General features: G+C 44.0%; 2 protein-coding genes across 2 annotated transcripts in view; both read left to right on the top strand.

Annotated features, from left to right (window-relative positions):
* LOC115748459 (putative disease resistance protein RGA4) overlaps positions 1-15019 on the top strand; it is a 247340-nt gene that overhangs the window by 13455 nt on the left and 218866 nt on the right. The gene's annotated exons all lie outside the window — the stretch shown is intronic.
* LOC115744916 (glutamine synthetase leaf isozyme, chloroplastic) overlaps positions 1-15019 on the top strand; it is a 645880-nt gene that overhangs the window by 525309 nt on the left and 105552 nt on the right. The window lies entirely within an intron of this gene.

The raw sequence follows: 15019 nt of genomic DNA, 5'->3' as shown, positions 1-15019 counted from the left end.
TGGATAAAACTCGTGAGGGCTCCGTCCGCTAAGTCTCTCCAATGGCATGCTAACTGGTTCCAATGTAAGGAGGCTCGTCTTGCTTCTAATCGCGTCGGGCTGGTCCCCTTTCTGGGCTTTACGGGGATAGTTGAGTATTATCCACCTCGAGTTGTTCGCCGCTTCGGATGCGTTCAGAAGATGCCTCCGCCTTTACCGTCCGTCCAAACCCAACTGAACCTTGAAGACTTGACGATGGATCATGAGCAGACAGTTGTCAACACCCGTTACCTATGGGCCGCGAGTCAACCAATCAAGCTTAGTTTTTCGAGGAAGCCTTTGGAGCCCGCTGAAGAAGCTTATCGATCCACCAGAGAATATCGGTTGCAACATTCCATTCCCGAAGATTGGCGTTCGAAGCTTCCTGATGTCACCCCAACCGGTTACACAAACAATGAGTTGAGGCGTTCATTGGCCGAGGCCCATGAAGAGATCGCCGTGGCACAAAAGACAATCAAGCGTCCGAAGGCTCAAGCCGGTTCCCAACCAAAGCGATCAAAGGATGGAGCCGGGCCCTCGAAGTGATAGGCTTTTGTCGAGTCGTGTCATTATGTTATTTCTTACTTTCCTAGGTCTCATGTTATGGATTTTTGTCAGATTTTGGGTTCGATCATACTTTCGTCCAGTTATTCAGTTCTGTTTTAGTCTGACCTGCGGGAAGTTTTCGAATTTTTACACCAGTTTCAAGATGGATTTAGTCTCTGAGTCTCCAATGAAAGATGTTCACAGGATTCTAATCTATCACGTTGGAAAATTTTGTGGCGATCTGATGCATTTCCTATTTAATATCGAATTAATGGTTGGGATAGAGCAAGCTGGAATTTCACACGTTTTTCAGACTCCATAACCATTTCGCGATTTACCCTCAATGAACGGTCTCCTCTGTTAAACCACCAAACATGAAAGTTGTAGGTTGATGTCTCAACTAATAGCCTACAAAATTTGGGAATTAAATTCTCAGTTTCAGGGACCCCTTCGTTCTTTTAACAGCAGGTGCACGAAACAGTTTTCTGAACATAATTTTTCGCAAAGACACATTCAACTGATTTGATCCGCTCAGATCTACTCGATCATCCAACACAAAAGCTGTTTATCAGCCTCTTGGCTATAAGCTGGTAAATTTTCACACCATTTTCACCATCGGATGATTTTTCATGAATAATTTCCCGAAACCCGACAAGGCTGGAACCCGTAGGTTAGGGTCACGAGTCAAGTGCTTATGAGTCTAGTATAGCCATGGATCGACTCAACGTCTCTCATGCATTATACTCATCATATGACCCTCCTTTGCAGGTAATCTATCACAGGTTCCCCACGAGTTACCCGATCTCCGGCTAAGAAAATGGCATACAAGGCTGAAATCAACAACGCGGTCTAGGAAGCTCAAGGGGAGCAATTCGAGGCTATGAACTAGAGGTTTGAGGGTACGATGAGCCAAATGATGGAACGCATGATGGCCGCTACTGTTGCTTGTACTAATCACCCGATCGGTCCAACACCTCGAACGACGCCTCTCCCGACTCCTCCCGCAAGCAATCCCGAGAAGGTTTCCGAGTACGTCCCCGGTTACACTATGCCACTAAAGGATGTTGTCATTGCTGGTGCTAGCTCGAACGCCCTATCACCAGCTCTCGTCTCCCAAGCCAGCCCCGTGGCTATGGGACCGTATGATGAAATGGCCAAGTTATTGGCCCAAATGGAGCAATGGATCCGTGAGGTGGAAGGAACGCACAGCATACATCAAATTGACACGTCTGTCTTTTCAAAGGTCACGGTGCCAAAAAAGTTCAAGATGCCCGACTTCGAGAAGTATGATGGGACTTCCAACCCGGTCCAACACGTCCGGATGTACCAGACAAGAATGAACAAGCATGCAACCAACGACCCCCTAATGGTTCAAACTTTCCAGGCTAGTCTAAAAGAAGCTGCCATGAGATGGTATACGGACTACGAGATCTATCGGATGGATGATTGGGAGAAGGCCGCTAATGGTTTCGTCAAACATTTTAGCTTTAACTTGGACGTGCTCACCATCGTAGAAGATCTTGAGCAGCTTGAGATGAAGAAAGGGGAAACGATCAAGCAGTATGCCGCCAAGTAGAGGAACGTACCATCTTAGCTGAAACCGGTCCCTCCCGAGAGGGAGCTCATGAAATTGTTTGTTTCCACCCCGCCGCAAGTTATGAGAACTTGAATTTTGGGATCTGCTGCCATGTCATTCAGCTATCTCATCGCAATAGCTGAATAAAGGTTGGTACGGTGATGCCGCCATGATAACCAAGAGGTTTGCGGTAAGGAAAGACAAGGAGCCGGTCCCACAGGTCAACATGACCTACGGCCAAAAGCCCACGATCCAGACGCCAGTCGTGCAGATTCCTAATCAGCAGCAGGCTAATTTCAACGCGCAATGACAAAAAGGGAATCTACGGTCCCCTCGGTAGTTTACCCCTCTACTAGGAACCCCATCGCAGGTACTCGTGGTCCTACGTAAGAGAGGCTTATTGACTTCCGAGCCTCTGCGACCTAGTAACACGAGCTCGCCGAGATATGATCCATCGAAAAAATGTGATTACCACTATGGGGAGCCTGGACATGACACCGACGGCTGTTTCGTATTGAAGCATCGGATCCAAGATCTACTCGATTCTAAGGCATTCTCGTTCCAAGGCAACAAACAAGCGAATGTCCAGAATAATCCTTTGCCGGATCATTTAAATAAAGTTAATGATGTATTCGAGCTAGGAATCAGGCGGGTTGGTGCTGTCAAGATTGAAGTAGCCGATGTTCTCGACGCTCTAATCGGGGTAAGATATTATAAGGTCGGTGAATTGATATCGCTCGATCGGTTGAAGGAAAAGGTCTCCGGTCTCATGAAGAACGGATTCATAGTCTAGGCAAGTCAGGTCGGGACGGTGGCCATTATATCCCAGATTATCATTGATCGGGACTAAGAGCTTGCAGCTTTGACCCAACCCGGGACCTTTCGAGTGTCACGGGTAGAAGATGCTGATGTGACTAACTTGATCAAGAATGACCCGAGTTGGCGAGACATGCCCGCCTTAGAAGATGCAGAGGATGATGAACTCGGAATCGTCATTGCCTCGCCCCGACCTTTTCCGTAGGTTAGTGACAATGCGGTCCATTGGTCCTACGATCTTGCCCCGGTAACAAGATCATGACGTGCTTATAATAATAACCAACCGACTAAGCAAGTCGTTGAGAAAGATGCTAAGGAATTTTTGGCTGTAATCAAGGCGAGTGACTATAGCATTGTCGACCGCTTGCGGAAGTCACCGGCTCAGGTGTCCCCGCTTGAACTTCTGCAATCATTTGAGAAACATCGAGAGTCCTTAATAAAGGTACTTGATCAAATTCACGTACTCGAGAATATTGAGCAAGACAAACTAGAGAATTTTGTAGGGACAATCCTTCTAAAGGATCAAGTTGCATTCACCGACGATGAGATTCCGCTCGAGGGGCGGGGTCATAATAAAGCTTTGTACATAACGATCAAACACAAGCAAACTCACATTGCTCGGGTACTTATTGACAACGGGTTGGCACTGAATATTTGCCCATTAGCCACATTGAATCGTCTTGGAATCCACCTGGCCAGGTTGTAGACGGCCAAGACTTCCGTCCGGTCATTCGATGGCGTGAAGAAGGATGTGCTGGGGTACATCAACTTGGAGATTCAGATCGGACCTTCTTTGCTTAACGTTCTCTTCCAGGTACTGGATATTCCTTAAGCCTTTAACCTTTTCCTAGGCCTTCCTTAGATTCATAACGCCGGGGTTGTTCCATCGAGCCTTCATCAGAAAATTAAGTTTGTGGTTGAGCAGAAGTTGGTGATTGTCCACGGAGAGGAAGATCATCGGATTTTCAATGAAACGGCCATCCTTTACATTGAGCCGATTCATGATGAAGAAGATTCTTACCACGCTTTAGAGATAGTATACACCATTCATGCATCTCCGGAGAGCCCTTTATCCATTCCGAAAGTGTCATCCACATCTCTTATAGTGGCAAAAGTAATAGTCAATTGTGGTTTTGAGCCTGGCATGGGTTTAGGTCGGCACAGCCAAGGGATCCGCACCCCGATCAAACTTAAAGAGCAGTCCCATACAAGTGGTTTGGGATATCGAGGGTATAATCGCCTCGGGCGTGACAAGCGATATACAACGGGTCGGAGTCGGGAAGAACGCAGCCCTTTGCCACCGCCCTTGTACACTACCTTCCGATTAGCTGAAGTGACCGGTGGTTTCAATGAGTTGAGTCGGTTTGAAGACGATCTAGGAATAGTATTCCTAGAATGCCAAGATGCCGATCCGATGATGCTAGACAAAAAGGATGAGGACCTCAACCTTGCTGGCTAGTTCGATAATCTCACATTGCTTCTGCATTGGAAGAGACCATAGAGGTTGATGGCGCATTTGAAGAAGAGCTTAATATAGCACGTGAACTCCCGAGGCTATCCGTCAACGCCACGTTTGACGATCTGCTTGGAGGGATTGGTTTCGAGTAACACTTGCTTATTTATTTTCATGTTCCCCTGCGTGGGACATTTCCTGCTTTCTTTTAGGTCACATTGCTCTCGTAGGATTTTGATTCAATGTCGTACTTCCCTTTTAATAAGATGTAATTCATTGATTTGATATCAATAAAATTACAGACAATTTTTATTATAATCTTTGAAATCTTGTCGGAGTATCCCAAACCAATCCAATGACAATAACCAACGATTGAACAATCCGTCATTCATGGTAAGCACCGAGGGTTGGACTCCGTCAAGAGTTCTCGTCCCAGGGTCTTCGAAAATTAAAACGTGGCTAAAGGTGCTCGATTTGCAAAGAAACGCAACGCATCGATTGTTTAAACCCCGTTTGTCCTCCCGATTTTACTACTTTTTGTTTCGAGGGTAAATGGGAAGAGGGAGACCCAGTGGATTTCGGAGTATACGACTTAGACGAGTTCACTCCCGATTGCAAGGAAATACGTCAAGACTTCAAGCAGCACGAAACGCTTAAACCTCTAATTGGTGAGGAAACTATGCCAATCAATTTGGGCGATGAGGAAAATCCTAAAGAGGTTAAGATAGGGGTGAACCTTTCCCCAGAAACGTTTGAGCGCTTGATCAAGCTCTTGAATGATTACCGGGACGTTTTCGCTTGGTCCTATATAGATATGCCCGGTCTCGACCGTTCCATTGTCGAACATTGCTTGCTGATCGATCCTTCGGCTAAGTCATTGGTGCAAAAATCACGAAGGGCCGGACCATAATTGGTACAAAAGATCAAAGAGGAGGTCATGAAGTTGCTTAATGTCGGATTCATTGAGACTATAGAATATTCCGATTGGGTCGCTAACATAGTCCTTGTCATGAAGAAAGATGGGCGCATTCGGGTTTGTATCGATTATCGAGATTTGAACAAGGCCGATCCTAAAGACGATTTTCCCCTCCCGTATATCGATGTACTCGTTGACGATCCGCAACGTTTGAACCTGTTTTCATTCATGGATGGTTTCTCCGGGTATAATCGGATCCCGATGAATGTTAATGACAAGTTGAAAACCACTTTCACCATACTATGGGGGATGTTCCATTACCGGGTGATGCCGTTCGGTCTCGAAACGCCTGGGACTACTTACCAACGGGCCATGGTTGCCCTTTTCCACGATATGATGCATAATGAGATTGAGGTTTACGTCAATGACATGATAGCAAAGACAAGGCATGGAGAAGATCACGTTGAAACGCTAAAGAAATTGTTCGACAAACTCCGAAAGTTTAAGTTACGCCTCAACCCCGCCAAATGTGTCTTTGGGACCAGCTCGGGCAAGCCGCTCGATTCATGGTAAGCAAGCAAAGGTATTGAAGTCGACCCTTCTAAAGTCAAGGCTATTCGTGAGCTTAAGCGGATGTTCTAGCCGAAAATCCGGGGCGAGATGATGATGCCTATCATTCTGAGGATCGAATCATGGCGATGGAGGATTATATCTGGACTATGTATTTTAACGGAACCGTCAATTTATCGGGATCATGCACGGGCGCTGTTTTGATATATTCGGGTGGTCGACATTATCGTGTGGCAAAGAAACCGGTATTCTCTTGCACAAATAATATAGCAGAATATGATGCGTGCATCCTTGGCTTGTAGGCCGCGATCAAGATGGGAGTTACTCGACTCAAGGTATTTGGGGATTCGGCGTTGATTATCCTCCAAATAGTTGGAAAATGGAAAACTCGGGATGCCAAACTGCTGCCCTACCACGAATATCTGGATGAATTAGTAGAGGAGTTTCACGATATCTCGTTCGAGTATTTACCTAGAACTCACAATCGGTTCACCGATACTTTGGCTACCCTATCTTCAATGTTACAAGTCACTAATGGACTTGAGATTGAGCCATTGAAGATCGAGGTACTAAGGAAGCCAACATATTGTATGGCTATGACCGATGAACTCGACGGCAAGCCATGGTACCATGATATTAAGACTTACATTCGAAGCGGGAGTTTCCGAGAGAAAAGTACCGCATCCAACCAAAGGTACATAAAGAAGATGGCCTCGAAATTTTTTCCGAGCGGAGAGAGTTTATACAAATGATCGTTCGATTCGGTCCTTCTAAGGTGTATAGATTCCACCGAAGCAGTCCGCCTAATGATGGAGATGAATGAAGGAATTTGTGGTCCGCACATGAACGGACACATGCTAGCCAAGAAGATCATGAGGTTGGGCTATTACTGGCTCACCTTAGAAAGCGATTGTATTCAACATGTCCGGAGCTATCACAAATGCAAGATTCATGGTGACAGGATTAACGTTCCTCCGAAGGAGCTGCATCAATTGTCCGAACCATGGCCATTTTCTATGTGAGGCATTGACGTGATCGGTCCTATTAATCCTAAAGCATCTAACATGCATCGATTTATTCTTGTCGCCATTGACTATTTTTCTAAATGGATCGAAGCTACATCATACGTGGCGATCACGGCTCGGAATGTTGTGAAATTCATCCGTCGAGACATTATCGCGCGATACGGTTCGCCCGAAGCTATAATCACCGACAATGGTTCAAACCTGAACAACAAGTAGGTCGATGATCTGTTCAAGGAATTCAAGATCAAGCATCTGAACTCTTTTCCATACCGTCCCTAGATGAATGGGGTGGTGGAAGCAGCCAACAAGAACAAGAAGAAGATCTTAGCTAAGACAGCTGAGAATTATCACGACCGGCATGAGAGGTCGCCGTTTGCCCTCATGGCGTATCGGATTTCGATTCGAACATCTACTGGGGCAACCTCGTACTCTCTTGTATACGGGATAGAAGCGGTGTTACCGGCCGAGGTGGAGATTCCTTCCTTACGGGTCCTATCTCAAGTCAAGCCGATCGAGGCCGATTGGATCCAACAGAGGATGGACCGATTAAATTTGATCGATGAAAAGCGGCTTAGGGCCGTATGTTACGGCCCGTGCTATCAGCAAAGGGTTGCTAAATCCTTCAACAAAAAGGTTCGGCCTCGACACTTCCAGGTTGGTGACCTTGTCCTGCGAAAATTATTGTCCATTGTTCCACTTGCAAAAGGGAAGTTCGCTCCAAAATATAGTGGCCCGTATGTTGTGAAGAAGGTATTCCCGAGAGGCGCTTTGATTTTGACCGAGATGGATGGTCGTGTTTTTACCAACGTTGTCAATTCTGATGTTGTAAAGAAATATTATGCTTGATTTGCTCCGACATTTTAATCAAGTTACAATTCATCTAATGAATGTTCATGCATTATGCTTGTACTTGAATTGTTTCTGTTCGCATTGTTAATCTTCAATGTGGGAGGTTTTCGATCAGGAAATTTCTTTGATTATGCTAAACCGATCATGTTGAATGAGGAATATCAAGATGATGAAAGGCAAGCCATTTCATATACACGTCTACATCATAATTCCCAGTTACAAGAGAGAGTTTCCATACTAACAAGGTAAAGGGTTATCTCGCGAGAAGTATGATGACCAAGATTATACGAGGCATTCATTTCCTCCATCCAAACATTGAAGGTTACTTTTTGCTTAAACCCCTTTGAACGGCGTTTCATTTCATGCCCCTATCGGGAACAACCCCACACCGGGGCAATTCTCGGATCAAGGAATGAGTAAAATTTTCTTGCTCTCACTTGCATCAATCTTTGAGTGTATTTATTGCATGTGAATTCTGTATTAGTCCAAGTGTCTTAAGCATGACGAAGAGCGTTTCATTCTCTACATCTTACACATTTATCCCTTTGTAAACCCAATTTGAGCGGCGGATTCATTTCTCGTAACCCAATTGGTGATCATCCTAGCGAGGAATCATTTCGGATCATCTAGCAAATGAGCAAAATGCTTTGAGGCAAACTTGAACTCGAAAGATTTGCCAACAAAACATGCAGGACCTAGACGAGACCCCTTCCTTCCTTTTGAAAAAAAAAATCAAAAAGAGAGGCGAGAGAAGGGAGTAAGAAAAGCAAAGGCTTACCACTCAAAAAAAAAAGAGAAAACAATGGGCAAAATTTTGAGCATCCCAAAATCCCAAAAAAAATAGGAAAAAGAAAAAAAAGAGAAATGCGGCCTAAAAAAGAAAGAGAAGAGGGGGGCCATTTCCTATAAAAGAAAAGAGGAAAAAACTCCCGGGAAAATCTCTGAAATGAAGGACTATCTCAATTGGACGCATTGGAATGTTCCCCAGGGAGCCCGCAAGAACACCATTCTAAGCAAATAGATGGTTACCATATCATCATTATGCACCCTTTGTTGCAAATAAGCTTTTCATTTCTTGGCCTACCCGAAACCTACATTACAACCATTACCAAAAGTCTCTTCATATTAGGGCACTTGGGATAATGTAGGATTTTGAATTGCTTATAAATATCGCTCGAAGAAGTGCGAGCAAGATCATTTTTACTTCATTTTGCGGGGTTCCCGACTTGTAAATCCGATGCAGGTGACAAGAATCTCATTTCATTTCAAAGCCAAAAATGACTCATATGAGTCCCTTTTGATAAACCCTTTGACCAAACCCGAATTACAGTCCTTGTAAAAGACCTCATAGATTGGTCCGGTTATACTGATTGCGAGAATACCCGGACCCTTGTCAAGTGTGATGATGACAGTTCCGAGTGTTTTCTTTACCCACATCAATGGTCGGGTTTCAAAACATTTTTCATGAGAGTGAGTGAGAAGTCCTTTTTACTTGCGGTTCCTCATTCGATTTGATCAAATTCGTCAAAAGGATCAGATCGATTTCCTTATTGACAAATCCCCAATGAAGCTTTGCAATGTAAACAAAAAAAAATTCAAGAATTTGTGGACGTGTCATGTTGTGTTAACAATTGATCATGTTCATCTCAAGTGATTAAACAGGTACGATACAAGCAATCTACCTCGATTATTCGTTCGGAGAACCCGGGTAAGTTTTCCGAACTCGTTTGCAAATTAACAACTCGTCCGAAGATAGTTGTTATAATTCAATTCAGGCATATATGCCCCTTTCGTACTTATCGATTCCATTCGGTGGTACTCCTCTCAAATATTGTTCAAATCGGGCAATATGCCTCTCCCGTCAGGTCGTGTAGACATATGCACTGGCGATCTTGACATCTTATCAAATCATAACGATATAGCTCTTATGATTACAATCTCAGATCGTGTAAACATATGCACTTGCGATCTTGACATTTTATCAAATCATAACGACATAGCTCTTATGATTTTGGTCTCGAATCACGAAGACCGTCACGCCCCGAACCTTACGAGCACGCCAACACCCCGCACGGGTCGTAAATTTATAAACTTCCCAGGGATCCAACGGCAACGAACTTAAGCCTAAAATGATAAGCACATGCGGAAGCGAGAACTACACTCCATACAACGGAATGAAATACAATGACTCGGGATGTAAAAGAGAGATTTAAAACTTACTCCATACATTTCTTAAAAACGTCAAATTGACTTCAAAAGTTACTACTTGATAATTCTCAAAATACAACTTCTCTTAATAAAACAAGGTAGATGAAGTTTAACCTTACAGAGCTATACGGGCGAACACAACCCCAAATATAAAAACAGCTCTCTAAGACTACAAAAAGAAGTACAATCGAGTAAGGTTAACGGTTCATCTACTTCAAAAGGGCATCTTCAAAAGCCAATCCATGGCGGTCATGAGACTTCATCATTTGGGACCCGAAAATTGTTATCCCACGACAGGGTGAGAATAAATCTCAGCAAGTTATTCCTAAACCTAAACCAGGCCAGTAGTACCTCCAGACAATTCCTAAAACATGTAATTCTACTCAAAGGGACAATTGCTCAACAAGCAAAACGACAAAAGCACACTACAAACATAAGATAGAAGTTCGCAATTTAAGTCATACTTTACGGTTTTAAGGTCGAGCTTCGTACTTGGACATTTCACAAATCACAAGATCATAAAAGGTGTTTCCTATCGTATATCTCAATCACATACCAACCATTGATATCAGATTGCCAAGTGCCCGCATCATAACGCTTCAGGCCATTTTAAGCATTAAGACTCGCGTAATCACGCATCAAGTCGTTATAAATATTAAGACTCGCGTAAACACGCATCAAGTCGTTATAAATATTAAGACTCGCGTAAACACGCATCAAGTCGTTATCTCGCGTTTAACGCCTCAAGATAAATTCAATTCCCCGCGTATCACGCTTCAGGGTATTATGTGATCACATATATATAATCAATTCGTTCTCTTAGCCAAACTTGACTTCAAGGTCAATCATGACCTAAACAACACAAGCCATACCAACTAACCATAGCACGGGTTCGAGCAAACATGAATTGCACAATCACAAAGGACATCACATGGTTCGTCCACTATGCCCCAAACACATCGATTCATTCATGTTCCACATCATAATGTCAAACATACTAGGAGCAATTTATCAATTCAGTCAATCGCTCATTTCAATCCCTCATGACCGAATACAAGGTACTTAGCTAATCAATTCCAAATGCTCAATTCACATTGGCAAACCGTAGCCAAACATAATAACGATAAGTAATCAATCCACAAGGCACCTCAAGACCAAACACATATAGGACAAGTAAGTTAATTTAGCCACGTCCATGCATCCTCGACGGTATCCACCCACTGAGTTCCACATCCAGACCTACTCTCAGAAAAACTGACATTTTTATAATCTCTTTTTGAGCAATCCAAACTCAGAATCATGTTCCTCATGATCTTACGGTTGTGTGGGAGAAAACGGAGCTCAATTCGGACTCCAGACGACCTCGAACGAGCCATTTCAATTTCGACGCGCGCTGAAAAACGGGATTAACGGGTCTCTCGGGTTTCACACATTCTTCATACAAAACTATCCTAAAATCCTACCAATCCAATTCTAAACCATCCATTAGTAACCTAAAGTCCTAGACTAAGTTTAAGAGCAACTTACCACAAGATTGAAGCTTGAAAAGCCAACCAAGGGGCGGCAAGACTTCACGACCAGATCTGGAACAGATTTGAGGGCTGATTCAATCCAAGGAAAACGCTTGAAGTCAGCCACTTAAATCCTCTTAATCCACTCCAAACTTCTTCCACAAGTTGTCTAACATACTAAGCGAGGTGTATGGAGTTTCTTACCTTGAAACCACTCAAGAAACTCCTTAGAACAGCCCTACAAGTCCACAATTCCAGTGAAGGGCAGCAGCTGTTTTGGCTTGGCTTTGCGGGCTCTCAACGGCTCGCGGACGGCGGTTCAAGGCTCACGGTGCTCTTGCGGAGGAGGGTGGTCGATGGTGGTGGTGGTGAGGCATCCCGGTGACCAACGGACAAGGTAACAAGAAGGAGATGGTGGTGAGAAAGGGGAGAGGGAGAGTGAAAATGAGCTCTTGCTTCTCCAAAGCTTGTTCCCAAAGCCAAGAGAAAGAATGAGAGATTGAGGTGATGGGTTGTCTTAGACTAGCCTTTTGACTTGAGGGGGGGCTTAGTAGACTAGGTGGTTGAGGGTTTTAAGGAGAGTTGTCTAGGGAGTCACATCAATAATTCAAACTTTTGGCTTCTTGCAAATAACAACAAGAGAGGCAATCTTGTAAATCCAACTCAAGTCTAAAGACTACTTTGCCTTTAATCTAACTTGAGGAATGAGCTCTAATCCAACGGTAAAAGAGAAATTTCTAATTCCATCTATATCTCACTTTTCTAATCATTTTGGGACGAACCGTAAACTTAATTGACTTTGGTGAGGCGACGTCTAAAATATTCATATTGTGATCCTTAAAAGTCCGATGCCCAAGTTCGAAGTCCAAATTAATGGCTAATCCCAATCGATTGCAACTCGGTTTATCTCAAACTAACGGGCGGCTCTTTAGGAGTTACGCGTATCGACCTTATGATTTGTATCATACTCAAGCTATGGCGACCTTGGTTGTCATGTGATTGCGAGGGTCAATCATTAGTTCCCAAGGACGCGATCGTCAGGAAACGGTTTAGGAACGTTCACAAATTATACTGTGGTCAAACGGAATCACCCGCGATCCAATTATATAACGCTAGCAATTTGTTCCTTAGTCGTTCCTGGATCGGCCTACAATAGCTAAACCTTCCCTCGACAACCCTTATGGCCAAATTGTCGATCCATGGTCAAGTTCTTAGGTCCACGTACCCATTTCCCAGTTAGCCATTCCCCTTTGGTTAGTTAACTCAAGAGTGATCAATTCCGAGTGAGATTTACTGAAATACATTGATGACATTTCATTACTTCAAAAGGGTCGGATTTCAGAATGTCACAACTCTTCCCCTCTTACAAAAATTTCGTCCTCGAAATTTACATCAATCCAACTACTAAAACAAGTGGGGGTGCGGACGCCTCATCTTGTCCTCGTTCTCCCATGTGGCTCCTTCTATTCCATGGTACTCCCAGATTATCTTGACTAGCGGAATCGTCTTATTCCTCGGGACTTGCTCCTTTCTGTCTTCGATTCGAATTGGGCTTTCCACATAAGACACTCTATCGTCCACTTCAATGATTTCATGATCCAGCACATGAGTCGGGTTCGGTTCGTACTTCCTCAACATTGATACATGAAATACATTATGGACTCGTGACAAACTCGGGGGCAAGGCAAGGCGATATGCCAAATTTCCAATTCTTTCTAGTATCTCGAAAGGACCTACATACCTCGGACTTAGCTTTCCTTTCTTTCCAAATCGAGATAGTCCTCGCATTGGCGACACTTTAAGGAAGACATGATCTCCTACTTGAAATTCCAAAGGCCTACGTCGCTTATCAGCATAGCTCTTTTGGCGACTACGAGCGATCTTAAGTCTTTCTCTAATAACCTTCACCGCCTCGACAGATTGTTCAACTAATTCTGGACCCAGTATACTTCTTTCACCGACCTCATCCCAGCACACCGGAGTCCCGCAAGCTCTGCCGTACAATGCCTCAAATGGTGCCATCCCGATGCTCAGTTGGTAACTGTTATTGTAGGCGAACTCTACTAAATGCAAATGCTCTTCCCAACCTCCTTTGAAATCTATTACACATGCACGAAGCATATCCTCCAATGTCTGAATTGTCCTCTCAGATCGTCCATCGGTCTGAGGATGATATGCCGTACTAAACTGCAGCTTTGTTCCCATGGCATCTTGAAGACTTTTCCGGAAAGTCGCAGTGAATTTAGGATCCCTATCCGACGTAATCGTCACTTGGGACTCCATGCGGGCGAACTATCTGGCGCATGTATAACTCTGCATATCTATCCATGGCGAAATCCTTTCGCACGACCGAGAAATGTGCAGACTTGGTCAATCTATCCACGACTATCCAAATCGAATCATGCCCTCTCCGACTTCTAGGTAAACCCATGACGAAATCCATGGTGATATGTTCCCATTTCCACTCGGGAATCTCCAAGGGTTGCAGCATACCACCGGGCTTACAATGTTGTGCTTTCACTTGTTGGCATGTTAAACACTTTGCCACGTGCTTAGCTACATCCACCTTCATTCCGTTCCACCAGTAGTGTTGTCGCAAGTTCTGATACATCTTTGTGCTACCCGGATGAATACTATAGTTACTTCGATGAGCTTCCGATAAAATCCTTTCCTTAAGCTCCTTATCGTCGTGTACGCACAATCGTCCACGAAACTTCAAGATCCGATCCTCGGATACTTGAAAGTCAGGTTTCCTCTTATTTGCATCCATTTCCAAAATCTTTTGAATGTCGTGGTCCGTAGATTGCAATGCCTTAATCCTCTCTTGAATCTCGGGTTCAACCCTCAAGGTAACCATCAAACTTGAAAGATGACAAACCTCGAACTTGAATTTCGAATCCCTTACTCCTTCAAGTAAAGTCCATTCCTTAACCATCAAATGCGCGATGCTTGATTTTCTACTAAGGGCATCCGCTACCTTATTTGCCTTCCCAGGGTGATATAGGATATCACAATCATAATCTTTAAGTAATTCCATCCATCGACGTTGCCTCATATTTAGCTCCTTCCGGGAAAACAAATACTTCAAGCTTTGATGATCTGTATAGATCTGAAATCTTTCGCCACACAAATAATGCCTCCAGATCTTCAATGCAAAGATAATAGCCGCCAACTCCAAATCATGCGTTGGGTAGTTCATCTCATGAGGTCTTAACTGTCGTGATGCATAAGCAACAACTCTTCCATGCTGCATTAATACGCATCCTAACCCCTTTAGGGACGCGTCACTATAAATCTCATAACCTCCAGGACCAGAAGGAATAGTCAATACCGGTGCGGTCGTCGCCTTATGCTTAAGTTCTTGAAAACTCCTTTCACACTTATCTGTCCACTCAAACCGCGTTTCCTTCTTAGTCAACCTTGTCAATGGAGTAGCTATTGAGGAGAACTTTTCCACAAACCTTCCGTAGTAACCTGCCAACCCTAGAAAACTTCGAACCTCGGAATCTGACGTTGGTCTTGGCCAATTCA

Source organism: Rhodamnia argentea, chromosome 6 (assembly GCF_020921035.1).
Source record: "Rhodamnia argentea isolate NSW1041297 chromosome 6, ASM2092103v1, whole genome shotgun sequence".
NCBI lineage: Eukaryota > Viridiplantae > Streptophyta > Magnoliopsida > Myrtales > Myrtaceae > Rhodamnia > Rhodamnia argentea.
The sequence above is the reverse complement of the archived record's forward strand: the minus strand, read 5'-3'. Positions and strand labels throughout refer to the sequence as shown.